General features: G+C 40.1%; 1 protein-coding gene across 1 annotated transcript in view; it reads left to right on the top strand.

Annotated features, from left to right (window-relative positions):
* Positions 1 to 14,875: 14,875 nt before the first annotated feature.
* CASP8 (caspase 8) overlaps positions 14,876 to 18,154 on the top strand; it is a 42,121-nt gene continuing 38,842 nt past the window's right edge. The window contains exon 1 of the mRNA XM_036023077.1: positions 14,876 to 15,001. The gene's annotated coding sequence lies outside the window, so the exon portion shown is untranslated. The remainder of the gene's footprint in view (positions 15,002 to 18,154) is intronic.

Below are 18,154 nucleotides of genomic sequence, written 5' to 3'. Positions count from 1 at the left end.
GCCCTGACGCAAGAAGTAAACCTGGTCCCTTTCCAGCCCCACTGTTAGAATTCTGAACTTATCACACTTTTACTATCTTATGGTTCACACTTTTTGTTTTTTATCTTTAATTTTTCAATTGTAGTTTACATTCAGTATTAGTCTATGTTAGTTTCAGACGTACATCATAGTGGTTAAAAAAAATTCATGTACTTTACAAAGTGGTCCCCCCAACATTTCAAGTACCCACCTGGCCCCACACATAATTGTCGTGATATTATTGGCTATATTCCCTATGCTGTAATCTACATCTCTGTGTTCATACTTTTGTTTCATATATATATGAATATATATGTTTTGTATATATTTGTATATATAAATATATATATTTCATATATAAATATATATACATATATATGTGTGTGTCTTCCTCATATCATTGTAAATATCTTTTAAAATTTTCTATTTTATTTGGAACTATAACACAAGTAGGTGGTAAAAAATTAAAATAGTACAAAAGGATACACAAGGAAGAGTAAATTTCACACCTATTCCTATCCCCCAAACCTCCAGCTCCTTCCACAGAGGAAATTATCAACTCTGGTGTTTTGAATCCCCTCAGAGATTTCACAAAAGAAGAAATAAAACTGGAAAATGAAATTATGAAAAGATGTTCAATCTTAGTAATTGCACAAAACAAATTAAAACAATGAGATACTATCCCTCAGATTAATAAAAGTTAAAGAAAAAGAGATTGGCAGAGGTAGGGGGAAGTGGGCACTTTTAAGTACTATTGGTCATATAAATTGTGCAGCTTTTTAGGGAAAGCAATTCACATCTCTCAAAAAAAAAAGTACAACCCTATAATGGAGCAATTCAATGTGATAACAGAAAAACCAGTGTTTGGGCTGCCTGTCGCTACCAGAACCAATAAGCACAGACAGGGATCGAATCTTTTTTTTTTTTTTTAAGATTTTATTCATTTATTTTTAGAAAGGGAAGGGAGGGAGAAAGAGAAACATCAATGTGCTGTTGCTGGGGGTCATGGCCTGCAACCCAGGCATGTACCCTGCCTGGGAATCGAACCTGCGACACTTTGGTTCGCAGCCCGCGCTCAATCCACTGAGCTACGCCAGCCAGGGCTGGATCGAATCTTTATGGGTGCTTTACTCAGGTGGCCAGTGATCTGAGAAGACAGTGGATTATGTACACTGAGAGTCTTAATTTCCATTTTAAACCAACCCTTTTCATAAGGAGAAGAAAAGTTTAGGTAAGGGGTTTGGGATTCTAGGAAAAAGTTCATCAGATAAAAGCTACAGCATTCTTTCCACTGTGTCTTGTGGTCTTTATCTGTGTCCTGGGCGGTGGGCATCTCTCCCTGGAGCACAGTGGCTCAGATGCCGTCTTGATTGCTTGCAGTCCTCCTGAGCACAAAGGTGGGACTGCTTCTGGTCTCCTGCAGTCGAGGTGGGTCACACCTCCAGTTCCTGGAACAACGGCTTTTACATGCATTGATTACTAAGCTTATTAGCTGTTACCTAAACTAAAATTTTCAAACTCTTGAGTTCCCCATCAATTATTCTCCTAGAATTTTTTCTTCAGTTATAGTCATCTTTCCAAAAACTCATGTTCAGTACTGCAGGGTGTGTAATAGCCCCAAATAAGAAACCACTATTTCCTTAAGTAGGGGAATGACTAAATAAAATTTACAAGCTTTATAATAATATAGTAGACATTGAATTAGGACTGTATTTAGAGACCTGGAAAGATGCCTATTATATCTTGATAAGTAAATCACATAAACATATGGTTTGCAGCTCACTTTCCTTGTATATACAATATATAAAGTCCAGTTAGTGTCCAGTTAGAGATGGGAAGCACACCTGCCACTTAAAAGGGAAAATTTAAAAGGAAGAGTCACGAACTAGTAAAAGAAGGTTAACTACTGAAAGCAAAATCCCTCTGGGGTGAGGAAGAGTACCAGTTACGAAAGGAATGTGGAAGACTCCTCCCCACCCACCTTGCTGGGAAATCAGAGCTGGTTGGGGAAGGTGTGGCTGTGCCCTCTGACGGTGGGGACGTTCGTTTCGCTGAGGTGTCAAGAGCCAGAGTAGTAGGTCTGCAGTCAGCAAGCGGCAGCCAGGGGGCAGGAGGGCGTGGGGCACAGTTCTCTGGAGGGTGAGCACCACTGAGTCTTCTGCAAGCCACTGGCAGCTGTGCTTGAAGAGGGGAGAGGAGAGCACCCTGAGCCAGGAAGCAAAGCCGGGCATCTGCCCTGCCTTGTGCTGTCCCTCCAGCGTCCTCTGCTAACAAAGCCTGAAAATTGTGCCAGCCGGCCAGGGAGACATTTTTCTGCCATGCAGCTCCAGTATCACCAAGCAGGATAAAGAAGAGATTTGGAACTGAGAGAAGAGACAACACATTGACTGATACTGGCATAGGGCACACTGGTCCTGCTTTTGTGAATGAAAGAAATGGTGTTTGTAATGTATGTGCATAGGTGCTATACTACTATTTGTTCCTTATTCTGTATTTACTCTGCGTGCCAGAACCTGTTCTAAAGATTTTGCATGTACTAACTCATTTTATTATTAACTTGTTATTGATTTTCAGATTAACCTTCAAATGCAGGAATTATTAATATTTCTACTTATGAATAATATGAATAGAGGAAGCACTGAGTTTTTATGTAACTTGCTCCATGTCACACAGCTAGTAAGTGGCAGAGCAAGGAACATTATGGCTTTGGAAGCACAGAAGAAAGGTGAAAAGAATACAGGTGTTAATAGCGGTGAGCTCTCAAGGCGGCACTGAAGAGGCCACAGGAGAAGCTCTCACTTTTTAACCAGTGTTTCAAATACATACAGTGATAAAACCACTGCTTTTAATTTTGTTTTTGTATATGTGGGTGGGGTGTTTGTGGGAGTATTTTGCAAAGAACAAGCTGAGGTAATTAAAAAGTAACAATTCCCCATGCCAGTCAGGGAGAAACAAATGTCCGACAGAAACCTACCCTTACAGCAACCCCTGGAAGGGGGGCTCCTGGGGTGGGGGAGAGGCAGCGGCCAGAGCAAAGCTTTACAAGAGGGTGAGTCACACACTCTGGGTGTTGTCTTCCCATCCACACTGAGTCTGGTCTGAGCTGTGCCTGGCTATCCACACGAGCTTCCAGCCTGCCCTCCCCCCCCCCCCCCAACAGCTTCAGGGAGAAGGTGGTTAACGGCTGCCTGAAGGAATGGCTGCCAGTGGGCAAGAGAATTAGCACTGATGGAGCACCTGCCTTCTGTAAGGTAACATGTGCAAGCACCATGGATATTGCCTTACTTCCGGCAGCAACCTTATCAAGCAGTCATTATTATCTCTATTTTCCAGCGAAGCAACAGAAGGCACCCAGCAAGAGTCAGAGCCAAGATTTGTCTCCGGATCTGTCTGATCCCAATGTTCAAGCTCAGCTACCACACCTAGCTGCTTTCCAGATAGTAAGGGGCTAGACCGCTTTTCCTGGTCTCCTGTTTCCGGAAGCCTGACCCTGGTGGTTGCCCAGCAACTTTAGATCCTTCCCCAGAGGCTGTAGGTCAAGGTGTCAGTAGGGGGAGAGCCAAGCCACAGGTGCTGACATTGACTTTCAACTCAGCATCATGTCTAACCTCCTTCTAGGAGCAGCCCTTGGGCTACATCCACTTTCATACTGGGTGGGGTTGGGATTGGGTAGCCTGAGCACAGTTGGCCCCTCGCTCCTTGGGAACATTGAGGTGAACCTGGAATTTCTAGAGGAGGTTGGAGGAAGTGGTGAGCGCCACTGCTGTGCTCAGTCCAACACCGGATTGGAGCCACGGCGAATTGGGGTCTACCCACCTTCTCCTTGGTTATTAGTCTGCTGCTATTACCTGCGGGTGTGCGGGTGGAGGAGGGCAGTATTCAGCCAAGTTCTTGATACTTGTGTTATGAGCTAATGCTGTGTTCCCCTATAGTGTGGGGCCCCACAGCAGAGGAAGGACCACCAGGGATACTGGGAAGTACACAGACATTATGCATTAGACAATGATGGGTAATACAGTGTAAAGTTTTCCTCTTTATAATTTTCTTACACCAGTGGGGGTGGGGGGAATTCACAGCCAATGCTAATATGTCTTTACTGTGTTTCAGAACATCTTAACTTCCCTTTTTGACAAAGGAGAGGGTACGCGATAGTATCTAGCTTAAATTTCGTAACAGTGTTACATTTTCTTTTTATTTATTTCACAACTCCTTTTTTTGTAGCAAATGTAATGTTTTTCCATTTATGGTAGCAACATAAAGTTTTCTTTTTAACAACATTTACTTATGTAAATTCTTACTTAAGTAAAGAAAGTGAATCAGATAAACATTAGACAAATAAAAGAATAAGTGAGTAGGGAATATGATAAAAATTGTCAGTCATCCAGGAATGACTGAAATGGACAACTTGTTGCCATTCATGCTGAAGGCCGCGCTGTTGAGAGACAGAACTGAAGTACCTAGTTCATGACTCAGCTATGCAAGTCCAAACTATTTTTCTTTAGGCTTTAAACTAACATTTATTTTTAAAGATTTTATTTATCTACTTTTTTTTTTACAAAGAGGGGAAGGGATGGAGAAAAAGAGGGAGAGAAACATCAATGTGTGAGAGATACATGCTTGCCTCTCACACATGCCTCCAACTGGAGACTGGGCCCACAACACAGGCATAGGCTCTGAATGGGAATTGAACCTGCAACCTTTCAATTTGCAAGCCAGCGCTCAATCCACTGAGCCACACCAGCCAGGGCTAACATTTATTTTAAAAAATTAACATGTCCATAGGATAGGAAACTGAGAAGCACAAGAAACAAAGAACAGAGTCATCCACAATCACAAGCAGTTTTCAGTGTGACACGTCCTTCTAGGTCCCCTGTGTGTATTCACACAACGAAGCTCCAATTTTTATGTGATTAAGATCATACGGTTATGAATCACGCTTTCCCAGACACCATGAATGTTTACCATTGCAAAGACCTAAAGTTATACGATTATTTTGATAACCAAGAATGCACTATACCACCTCAGTCTGGAAGGAAAAAAAATTGTAATCTTGCCCTTCTTGGTGACAAAAATTTCATAAAGCACAGAAAGAGCAAGAAGCCTCTAGATAATGGCATTAGCCTAGTTACAATGAAAATACTGCATTCCCTGATGCTCAGTTAAAAATGAGGCACAAAACAACGGAGTGCACAAAGCATTACGCTTCTAAGAGAATTCATTATAATCCATACTTTAAAAATATTAGCAGTTTGCCACTGATATACTTAATGTATTCCTATAGTACAGCCAAAAAAGGTGCACACGTCAACGGTTATCTCCACAATGCAATGTGAACACACCCCTCCCGCTATCCTTCCCCCTGCCCAGCTTACTGAGCAGTCCTGACGTCCGTTTCCCAGAGGTGGTTTCACAATTCCATGTCAAGATGCCTCTTTTCTATCATTTATAACAAAAAAAAACATTTACAAATTCATTAATACACTAGCTCTACATTTGTTTATTTTTGTTTGTTTTGTTTTTATCATAACATTGTCACACTTAGTGTTCAGGACAACTCAAAAGCAGATAAAGAACGGACCTTGTCTACAATAAACGCAGATACTTGACAAAAATGCATGTATAGACCTACGGCTCTAATCTAAAATTGGCTTCTAGAAATGGAGGTACTGGCCGGGAGCCCTTCCCTTCACCTTCCCTCTTCTCCCTCCTCTGCCATTCCAGTGACAATGCGCAGAACTACATCTAGCTCCCAAAGGCAGGTTAACTAAGACACTTACAGAAGACTAACAAAAAGACACTTGTAAAAGGATTAGTTTACTACTTCTATTTTTAATATACCTGGGGTTTGACAACTTGTTTATCCTTGAATACGTGGCAATATTAACTAAAATGCACATATGTAACAATGCTTCGACAGTCTGAACTTGTCTAAAGACTCATGGGCACAGAGCCGTTCTCCCTGCACTTCCTTCCCTCCCGCTCCTCCATCGCCCTGCGAGCGGCCAGCCTACTCTGCGAGACATCAGGTTTAACAAATCCATTCCCAAACCACACCCATTCCTGTGAATTAACAGAAAAAAAAAATACTTAAGGGATGTTATTTTAACACTCTACTTTTTAAACATATGTTGTGTACTTTTAAACATCTAGGAAGACTACATGTTTCAAATAAGGATTTAAGTTTGTCCATTATTATAAATAGCATGGAACAAACTGTGCAGAAGCAGCCCAGACTCTTGAGGGAATGTTCTGGAATGAGCCTTGGTTAGCGATGAGTTCTTTTTAGGACGACATTAAGGAATTCTTTTTATATCTGAGTCTCACTGCACATGTGCTTTTTCAATCTCGGAAAATGAGGAAGTGTGAAAACAATGGATCACTAACGACTGACCAGAAGTTGGTGGCTGTCCTTGCGGGGCACGGGCGTGGACATTGCTTACCAGGGGGACACCCACCTCCCAGTCCTTCTGCTGTGGTACCACTTTGAACATTGAAAGGTGTTTCTTTTGATATTTAATTCCATATTTGTATATAAAATGCTTATACTGCTGTTCCTCCATTAACCAGTTTTGTCATTTAGGATACATTGCTAATTGTGTTAGTGAAATCCCCTATAGCTCTACTGCTTGCCAGTTACTGAGCGAGGTGCATAAATATCTCATTCCAGGGTTGTGGATGGTCTCTTTCTCATTTTGTTCTGGTCGCTTTTGCTTTATGTCTGTTTTGTTTGATATTAGTATAATGATATCGGTCGGTATATCGTTCCTCACATTGTATTTTCAGTGTGTCAGTTGTTCTTACACTTGAAAAGTATCTGTTACATGCAGTATACGGTTGGCTTTGAAAAAAATAAAATAAAATCCAGTCTGGTCTTTAACAATAAGGCTATTTAATTCGTTTTTGTTTAATGTAATTATTGATACAATTAGGTTTGAATTTAATATCTTTCTTGTTGTTTTTTTTACTTGTGGCACCAGTTTACTTTTCTCCACTTTCTTGACTTCCTTTCAATGAACTAAGTAATTTGGAGTAATTTTTAAAAGTCCATCTCACCCTTTCACTAGCTCATTAATTATACATTTCTTTTAGTTTCCTTTTAGTAATTGCTTTCAAATTGCACTGTCCAATAATGTAGCCACTAGCCACATGTCTGTTTAAAACAGCTTTACTGAGGTATAATTAATAAACAACAAATGGCACATGAAGTGTATAATTTGATAAGGCCTATGTACATACACGTGTGAAACCACCAAGATAGCGAACATATCCACTGCCTCCAAAGTATACCTTTGTGGCTCCTGTGGCTCCTGCCTTCCTGTTCCTCCTCATTCCTGCTTCTTTTAGGCATTTAGTACTGTCAAATTTTTCCCTACGTAATGCTTTAGTGACATACCAAAATTTTTATGTTTTGTTTTTATTTTAATTCAATTCAGGATACTTCCTAACTATCTTTTGATTTTTTTTTTTTACCCATGGGTTATTTAGAGGTATGTTATTCAGTTTCCAAGTATTGGAATGTTCAAACATTTTTCTGTTGTCCAGGCCAATAACAAATTCCTGACCCCATGGCATTAGATATCCTATTACCCAGTGGGAGGACGATATGCAAAAACCACAGGTATTTTATGTCTGTGGTCATTGCCAGACTGAATTCCACTATGTGTGGAGTAAATCTTTAATAAACTCATTGGAGGCCAGTGAATCAACATTTGAAAATTCTATTAAAACATCCTATTTGATCCAGTCAAGCAGATGGGCCAACGCAGATGAGGAGAGATGGAAGTTGGCGGAATGGACCCTGCTCAGGGTTAATCTTCAAAGGAGGTAGTGGTGAAGGAGGCTGGGGTAAAATTCGGGAGAAAGTTGACATTACAATGCATTAGTTCTTACAAATACATGTATACCCAAAGATGATGCCTTTGGATAAAGGAGTTGAGGCCAAATTTTATATTTCTTCTTCCTATTTTTGGCATTTTTAAAATTGTCTGAGGTATGTAATACTTTTATAATCAGAAAAAAACTTTAATGATCAAAAATTTTGAATGAGGTTATTAAGACTTAATTGTTTCTTGTGGGTTGGAGAAGGGTAGGAATCTAGGCAGGGTTCCGAGTCAGGCGTAGAGACTGTGTCTGATTTGGCTGAAACGTCCATAGTGGGGTAGGCAGGCGCCGGGGTCTGCGGCCCAGGGGAAGAGAGGGAGGCCCTGTCCTCACTGGTGGGGGGCCCGAAAAGAAGTATGTACTGGAGCCAAAAGGACTCATACGCAAATGGCGGATTATTTTTTTCTAAATTAACCGAGGCCATTTTGAAATATATTTTGAACTGGCATATTTGTTTAATAAATGCAAGCAATTTGGAGCAGAATAAAGACACTCATGACAAACTCTGTTTTAATTACTTGACAATGAAGGGAATTTAGCAACTCACCTAAATTACATAAACGGGCCTTGGCTTTTTAAACAACCTTCAGCTTTCCTTCCCAGAGCAAAAATACTAAAAACAGTTACTGAACTTCGATTCTGTCAAGCATGACTATCAAACAGTGCATGGTTAAACACCAGGGGAAAGGTGAGGGAATGATGCCAATAAATAAATCTCAAATGCTCCCCTAGATCTCTTTCAGGGCACGCTCTTCCTTCAGAGTTAAAATATTTAAAAAAATATACAAAACAGACAAATAAAAAGAATGGTATGACATGATTTTCAGTCAAAAATAAATTTAGTTGAAACAGCATCAGGAATTTCTACCCTCCCCTTAAATTTTCATAGTCTTTGGATTTCTTCATCAGTTTCTAAACTTTTGGAGTCTTTTCAATGTGTACGTTTCTTTTCTCTGATAGAATCCTTTTCTCTACCTTTATGAAAACATGTAGCAAGGCTAACCAGGAGACTGAAATGAGCCATACTGTTTTTTAATGCAAATTTTAATTGAAATATTATAGAAGTAGTAAAGAATGCACAAGTTGTAAGTGTGACATGAACCACATTTAAACTTTTAGATTGTTTTTTTTTTTCACTTCTTTTATCCTTCCCTAAACCCAGGGTCTTACACATTCTTGCCCCAAGAAAACAGGCTGGTTTGTAAAGTCGTTAGTTTACTTTGAATATCAATTATCCTGTCCTCTGGCTTCGTCCTGGCTGAGCTCAGAAAGAAGTTAAGAGTTGAGAGTAGTCAGTTTTTTTGGTATGGTGCCAACGCCACCCGTGGGCCAGCCTTATGTGATAATTAGCCTTACATGTCAGGAATGAGGGGTTAAAAAGCTAGCCTGGAGAACAACAGAAAGAGGCATTTTGCATTCTCATCAAACAACTTTTGGAAACAGGCTGTTGGCAAATGGAGAGCAGTGGTGGGGTCTTGACTGAATGTATAAGAAGAACTTGGACAAAAGAGATATCCTAGGCTGTAGTAGTCAGGGTGAGCTTCCTGGAGGAAGTGGGCAGTGTTGTGTGGATTCACGCTTTGGAGTATCACATTGGAAAGAGTATTCCCAGCGGAGACAACAGATAATGAGGAACAAATGAGGAAAAAGCTGAGTGGAACAGCATGCTGTTAACAGGAACCCAAAGCTGAGCTGGAGTTGAGATGCTTTAGAAAAGAGCTCTGAGAAGACTATTTTGGAACAAATGGAGAACTTGCTCTATCTGAAGAAATATACCTTGAATATATGGGATGCCACTTAAAATTTCTAAAAGTTGTTTATGAGATAATTTCAGGGAGTAGTAACCTCCTCTCCCACCATAGGAGATACTTAAACTTTCATTCTCTCTACTCTTCCAAAATGCATTGTTAGGTGTCTTCATCTAATTTCGGTATTTTGTTGCCTGATTTGACTTCTATTTTTTGATTAATAACAAACCTTTTTAGGCCTAAATAGTCCCCTATCAACTTACATTTCTAATGTTTCCTCTTTAATTCTCAGGTCTCTCAGACTGATTGTGCTTTGGGTTCATTTGCTTTCCCTTAGGGATGACTTCCTTCAGTTTCCCTTCCCTGCTGCGTGATGATTTCCATCCTTTTTTGTGCAAGGAAATCTTCCCAATTCAGGTGTCACTGGTGATGGGCCCCATTGTCTGTGAGGTTGCTCCTGAGAAGCTCCCACTGCAGCAGAATCATGAAACTTTTGACCTTGCCCCTGGTGGCCTCGGATGTGACCTGGTGCAGCACTGGCCTGTTGATAAATTAAACCTAGCTCATGAAACCTGGCTTGCCTTTGCCATTTTTTCCTAATGCTGGGGAGCTCCTAATCTTAGCTTTGGGGGAACTTTTGGTCTCTTTTATTTACCTGTTCACCTGTCACTCATGCTCTCCTGAGAGGTGAGTCTATACTAAACGACCTCAAATTATTTCCCAAATGTTCTTGAAGTGCCATGTTATTGAAGACAAGACACATCTAGCAGGTGGGAAGTGAGGCCTAGACTGGCAGTTTCATCAACCAAATGGATCAAATCATGGAGATGCAGATTTGACCCAGAAATGCGCTTCTCCTTCAGGGCCACTGTCTTAAAGAACAATAAAGAACAGAGACAAATTTGAAAGCCCATCTCACATTTTCTTCCATTTTTCTGCCTCTTCCTTTTCCCTCCACTTCCAGGAAACATTGTGATCACCCTTAAGAAGAGCAGCATATCATGAGGCCTCCTGTCAGCACTCTAATTTACCTGGCGAAACAGCTCAAGCTGGCTATCTAAACAGGGAAAAAAGAATACATGAAAAAAATTAAACTTACACTCTCTGTTGACCAGATAAACTATACATTTTTAATAATTAGGATATACATTTGTTAAGAGAAGAGCTATATGAACAGAAAAGTGGAACGGAGTAGAAAGCCCAGAAACAGTCCCTAAAATACACGAAAGTGTGATATGGGCAAAGCAGTATCAAAAATGAGCAGTGAGTGTGGGAATGTTAAATGAGTAGAGCGGGACAACTAGTTAACTACTTGGACCTACACACAAGTTGTACAGCAAAATTAATTCATTAGATCAGATATTTAAATTTAAAATAGAAAACAAGTAAAACAAACATATTGGATTTCTTATCTCTGTGTGGGAAAAATTTATCGAGGCCTAAAAGCAGAGAAATTGACAAAGTAATATGGAAAGGTATGATTTTATAAAGATAAAGCGTTTTTGGTACACTTGAAAAACCAAATATACCAAACAGACCAACCTACTAACCAAACAGAGACCAATACTACAAATAAAATAGATAATTTTGAATATCCAAGGATTTAAAAGTGTATGTGTTTACACATACACTTTCTCTCTTGCAATAAAGAAAAGGAAAACTACAGAATTGGAAAAATAAGGATGCTACGGAAATAAATAAAAGCTTAAAAAACTTGTAGCAAGAATTCATGCACAATAATAAATGACAAATATAAACGAACAGTCAGAAGGTAGGCAGGAAAATCTCAGATATTTCACGCAGAAACTTTTTTACTGACATGTCTCCTAGAACAAGGGACATAAAGGAAAGAATAAACAAATGGGACCTCGTCAAAATAAAAAGCTTTTGCACAGCTAAAAAAACAGTATCAAAATAAAAAGAGAACCAACTGTATGGGAAAACATATTTGCCAATGATACCTCAGACAAGGGTTTAATCTCCAAAATATATAAAGAACTTACATGACTCCACTCTAAGAAGACAAGCAACCCAATTACAAAATGGGCAAAGGACTTGAACAGACACTTCTCCAGGGAGGACATACAGAGGATCCAGAGACACATGAAACGATGTTCAATATTGCTAGCTATCAGAGAGATGCAAATTAAAACCGCAATGAGATACCACTTCACACCAGTCAGAATGGCCATCATAAACAAAGCAACAAACAGCAAGTGTTGGAGAGGTTGTGGAGAAAAGGGGACCCTAGTGAACTGTTGGTGGGACTGCAGACTGATACAACCACTATGGAAATCAGTATGGAACTTCCTCAGAAAACTAAAAATGGATTTGCCTTTTGACCCTGCAATTCCACTGCTGGAACTATATCCTAAGAATACTAAAACACCAATTCAAAAGAACCTATGCACCCCAATGTTCATAGCAGCACAATTTACAATAGCTAGATGCTGGAAGCAACCTAGATGCCCATCAGTAAATGAATGGATCCAAAAACTATGGTATATTTACACAATGGAATTCTATGCAGCAGAAAGAAAGAAGGAGCTCCTACCCTTTGCAACAGCGTGGATGGAGCTGGAAAACATTATGCTTAGCGAAACAAGCCAGGCAGTGAAAGACAAATACCATATAATCTCACCTTTAACAGGAACCTAAACAATAAAACAAACAAGCAAAATACAACCAAAGACACTGAAATAGGAGACAGACTGACAGTGACCAGAGGGGAGAGAAGAGGGAGTTTCAGGGGAGAATGAGAAGGGTTTACAGGAACAAATTTAAAGGACACATGGACAAAAACTAAGGGGAGGATGGTAATGGGAGGGAAGTGGGGAGGGTTGGGTGGGTGGGCTGGATTGGGAGTAAAAGGGATAAAAGTGTACTTGAACAATGATTAAAATAAAAAAAAGATTTCTCATAATCTAATATATATATATATGAACAGTCAATTTATACACAAGAAAATTTATGCTACTAAAGCAGTAACAGAACATAGAAAAAGACATTTCCCAGGTAGTTTGGTGAGGTGTATATAGTCCTGACTCCACAAGCACAATGCAAGCAATTTACTTATAAGAAACTGAGCTCAATTACTTTTATGAAATCCTATAATCATCTTAAAAGATTCTGAATTTTTAAATAATTTAATGCCCTTTTGTGATTTAAAAAAAAAATGCTATGGAGCTAAGATGGAAGAGTCTGCAGCTTGATAAAAATATCCACCAAAAACCTAAATCAAAAGTCATACTTATTAGGGAAATTTTGTAGGTATTCTCATTAAACTCAAAGTTGTCTGTTATTGCTGCTATTATTCTAGACTGTTTTGGAGGTCCTGGCCAATTTAATATGTTATACAGCTTAACAGGTAAATTTAACTTGTATATCTGGCATGTTGAGGGCAGCTTACCTATGAGGTTGGCCAGGTGAAGCCTCTGTAATTGCCTATGGCTGGGCCTGAAAAGTCACACATAGGATGTGGCCTGGAGCCAGACTCTCAACAGCATCTTTTGATTTCTTCAGAGCTCAAGGGAGAAGCATAGGCTACTCCATCACCAACCTGAATAGGTCAGACATTGAGAGACTGTGTCAAGAACCAGGTAATTAGTTTGAGGTCATAATCAATGTCACTCCCAGTAGGATGATTAGACTTGCCTGGCAGATTGAAGATAACCATGAGCCCCACCGATGGCCAGGTCAGAAAAAGATGTTTGATAGTCCACCTGGGTGTGCTTTAGAGATCCAGGAACTTTTTTACCTAAGCCTGGTGGTGGGCTTTTCACTTTGCCAGTCTCATTGACCCTGGTGCAACACAAATTGTCTGCAATCGCACAGACTCCACCTTGGCTGACAGTAGGGAGTCGAGGGCTGTGCAGGCAGCACTACTTGGGCCCAGGAACTGAATCTTGCCTCTTGTGCCTCCAAAGCTGAATGGTGCCATGAATGGTCTCAGCAACAGTCCAGGGCAGGTTGTGCACAGCCCTTTCTAACTGAAGGACTCTGACAGTGGAAATAATTCCCTGGACTTGGTAATACCCCCATCCCCACCCGGCAATTCTCCTTAGTAACAGGGTCCTCCTGGTTTTGATGTTCCCATCCTACTCAGTGCAGTGAGATACACTCGATGGATGAAGATTGTTTTGAGTATTTGGAAGTCTCTTCTTAATGCCCCATATACATGTGTTACATTGCTAGAAGGAAGGCAGGTGAAGGCCTGTGTTCATTAAAAATGGTAACACTCCACAGAGAAACACATATGGCTGAGAGTGTAAAAATCATTGCTGCCATCAGAGTTGACCAGCCCAAAGTCAGGCCTAGTGGGCAGGGTCCTTGAGTGAAATAGAAAAGTCGGCGTGAGACACGGGCAAGTAAAGGGGAGGAGAAAGCCTTCACTACTGAGGATCAAAATAGCCCTGAAGGTGGACTCCATGATTGTTTGTTGAGGTCCAGTTGCCCTCATCTCCAACAGGAGCAAGTTGACACCTAGAAAGACATTTGCTCTTGCATTGTCAGAGTCCAATTTCAGCAACACATTGGATCCAGAATAATAAGGTTGGGGTAGGTGAAGTACCAGAACGGTCCTTGTTTAGAGAATTGTTCTTTTGTAATATTTAGTGGCAACACAATCAGATATTTATCTATGGGGTTGGGTAGTGGGTAACACATACAGCAGTTTGTCAAATACAGGGCCAGGGCCAATTTCTGGGACAGGATGTGAATGAATTTGATGATTAACAAATCACACAGGTTACTCTGTGAGAGAGAGAGGGGAGAGGTTAGATTCTTACCTCCCCCTTCCCCACAACCAAGCTCACAGGTCCAAAGGTGCTTACATCCTGTCAGGTGCATGGGCCTCTCCCTATGAACAGTAGGTGGGCAATCTGTTCCACACCATGAGCAAGAGTTACACCTTTCATCCATCCTCCAGGGTGGTGAACCCCTACACATATTTGAACGAATGAACGTACTAACTAGAAATCTGGAAGAAAAATTGAGACCCTAAATGAAAAAAAGAGCACATCACCCTGCATTAATTAAGTATTTGAACTGAAATGATCTTAGAGATTGTCTAATCTAACTCCCTCCCTTTGCAATATGGAAATTGACAGAGAGCTAAGTTGACCAGCCCAGATACAAGCCTGGGTACTTCACTTCTGGGCCTGTCCTCTCTGCTGAGCTCTGCATGCAGCCATGATACAGAAAATAGTGTCTCATTTCCTGATCAGAGCCCCACCCTCTCACACGGATTGTCAGAGTCTAGTCCAGCTTTGGAAATTCCAGAAGTCCTTTGCACTAGACGAGTGTTCTTCATTTGACTTTCATTTCCAGGAAGAAGTATCTGCATTTGCCCACTGGTAAGATTTTTCTAGAATTTTGAGGAGAAATCAATTTGTTTCTGGAATTGTTTAAGCTGGAGGCACTAGGGCATCTAGATAATACTTTTTTTTTAACTGAATAATCATATAAATTACAAGTTTGGTTCCTTGCAACTTTCGGCTCTGCTTTTTTGCAGGGGTGGCTAGATTTCTCAGAATACTCAACCACAATGTATTAATGAATAACAGTCTCAATTTCTGAGCTCCAAACACCCTACTTACTTAATCATGGTAATTCATGCTCTCTTTTTTCCTACCATTTACATAATTAATGAGCTAAAAATACCCAGGCCTGACTGGTGTGGCTGTTTGTTGGATCGTTGTCCTGTAAACTGAAAGTTTGAGTCCCAATTGGGGCACATGCCTATGTTGTGGGTTCAATCTCTGGTTGGGTTGCATGCAAGTGGCAGCTAATTGATGTTTCTCTGTCACATAAATGTATCTCTCTCTCTCTCTCTCCCGCTTCCTCTCTCTTTAAAATCAATAAGCATGTGACGTGCTTGGGTGAAGATTTGAAAAACTATATCCTGAACAGTATTATAGAAAATGTAGGGCAAGAAAGTCATGGGGAACATTACCTTCTGCATTAAGCATGCTGGGTTGTATTAGGGGAGCTCTGTGTGCTAAGTAAATGACTCAGATCTGGTGTGAACATGGCTGACGGAAGTGGCCATTTTGCACATTCTAAAGTGGCGACATTATCAGGTTAGGTTTTCACACTGCATGTTTCAATTAATACTCACTTCAAAATAAGATGCACATTTTCCCTCAGAAAGTCATTTGTAGGTTTTTCACTTTGGAGGTATTGAGCCATGATATTGAAGAAGCTGGAATGCAGAGGAGGCATTATTCTGTGATTTCTAGTGGCAGTCCCTTATGTATGTATGTATTTGTCATTCTAGCTTTGTTGTTCTCCAATATCACTGTTATTTACCAACACATCTTTTTTTAAGTATATTTTATTGATTATGTTGTCCCAATTTTTTTCCCTTTGCTCCCCTCTGCCCAGCACTCCCCCTTCTAGCAATCTCCCCCCTTAGTTCATGTCCATGGGTCGTGCGTAATTTCTTTGGCTGCTACATTTCCTGTACTATTCTTAACACACCCTGACTGTTTTGTCCCTACTAATTATGCTACTTGATCCCTGCACCATTTCCCCTCATCCTCTTCATTTGCCCTCCCAACCGATAACCCTCTGCATGATGCCCATACCTAAGATTCTGTACCTTTTCTGGTTTTTTGCTTAGTTTGTCTTTGTTTTTAATTTTTAGATTCAATTGTTGGTAGTTGAGAGTTTGTTGTCATTTTATCACTTACCAACACATCTTGGAGATTGCTCCATGTCATCACATTTCTTCTCCTGTTCTCTGGCCTGTGTTTTGTTAAAAAAAATTTTTTTACCCCCACTAGAGGATATTTTTTCATTGCTTTTAGCAAGAAAGGAAGGGAGAGATGAGAGAGAGAGAGAGAGAGAGAGAGAGAGAGAAACATCAATGCAAGAGAGAAACATCTATTGGTTTCCTTCCATAAGCACATGGACCCAGGATCATACACACAGGGACTAGGATGTAACCCGCAACCTAGGTTTGTACCCTGACCAGGACTCAAACCCACAACTTTTCAGTTACACAACAATGTTCTAACCAACTGAGTCACACTGGTCAGGGCTCTAGCCTGCCTTTTTACTCTCTTAATGATATCATCTTTGGAAAAGAAGCTCTTAATTCTAATGCAGTACAGCTGATCATCTTTTCTTTTATGGTTAGCACTTTTTGCATCCTATTTAAGAGTCTTTGTTTATTAAACATTGTAATGACATTTTAAATTAATTAATTTATTTTTAGAGAGGAGAGAAGGGAGGGCGAAGGAGAGGGAGAGAAACATCACTGTGTGGTTGCCTCTCATGTGCCCCCTACTGGGGACCTGTCCTGCAACCAAGGCAGGTGCCCTGACTGAGAATCAAACCAGCCACCCTTTGGTTTGCAGGCCAGTGCTCAATCCACTGAGCCATACCAGCCATGGCCAATTAATTAATTTTTAATTGTACTATCTCTATTACCATTTATCTCTCCACCCCGCAGTCACCACACTGGTGTCCTTTTCCATGAGTTCTTTCTCTTTTTTCTCTTTTTTGCTCAATCACTCCATTCCCTTAATCACCCCTGCCAAACACTCTCAATTATCTATGAGTCTTTCTCTTTTTTGCTTCTTAGTTCAGTTTGGTCATTAGATTCCAAATATGAGTGAAATCATATGGTACTTATGTTTCTCTGGCTTATTTCACTTAGCATAACATTCTTCAGGTTCATTCATGCTATCACAAAGGGTAAAGTTTTTCCTTTTTTATGGCTGAGTAGTATTCCATTGTGTAAATCTACCATAGCTATTTAATTGACTCATCTACTGATGGACACTTGGGCTGCTTCTAAATTTTGGCTATTGTAAATAATGTGGCAATGGACATAGGGGTGCATATTCTTTTGAATTAATGTTTCATGTTTCTTTGGGTAAATTCCCAGAAGTGGAATTGCTGGGTAACTCCATATTGCTTTCTGCAGTGGCTGCACCAAACTGCATCCCCACCAACAGGGCATGAGGGCTTCCTTTTCTCCATATTCTCACCAACACTTGTTGCTTGTTGATTTATTGATGATGGCCATTCTGACTAGCATGAGGTAATGTCTCATTGTGGTTTCAATTTGCATTTCTTTGATGATTAGTGATGTTGAGCGTCATTTCATACGTATATTGGCCATCTGGATGTCATCTTTGGAAAAATGTCTATTCAGATTTTTTGCCTATTTTTTAATTGGAATGTTTGGGAGTTTTTTTGTGCTTAGTTTTAAAAGTTTTTAAATAATTTTTGAATATTAAGTTAACCCCTTATCAGATGTATAAGTGAATATGTTTTCCCATTCTGTGGGTTGTCTTTGCATTTTATGGATGATTTTCTTTGTTGTGCAAAAGCTTTTTATTTTGATGTAGTCCCATTTGTTTATGTTTTCTTTGTTTCCCTTGCCCAAAGAGATACATCAGAAAAAAATGTTTCTGCAAGAAATATCCAATACTTGACTGCCTATGTTTTCTTCTAGGATTTTTGTGGTTTCAAATCTAACATTTAAGTCTTTTTGA

The sequence above is a fragment of the Phyllostomus discolor genome, chromosome 4, assembly GCF_004126475.2.
Source record: "Phyllostomus discolor isolate MPI-MPIP mPhyDis1 chromosome 4, mPhyDis1.pri.v3, whole genome shotgun sequence".
NCBI lineage: Eukaryota > Metazoa > Chordata > Mammalia > Chiroptera > Phyllostomidae > Phyllostomus > Phyllostomus discolor.
The sequence above is the reverse complement of the archived record's forward strand: the minus strand, read 5'-3'. Positions and strand labels throughout refer to the sequence as shown.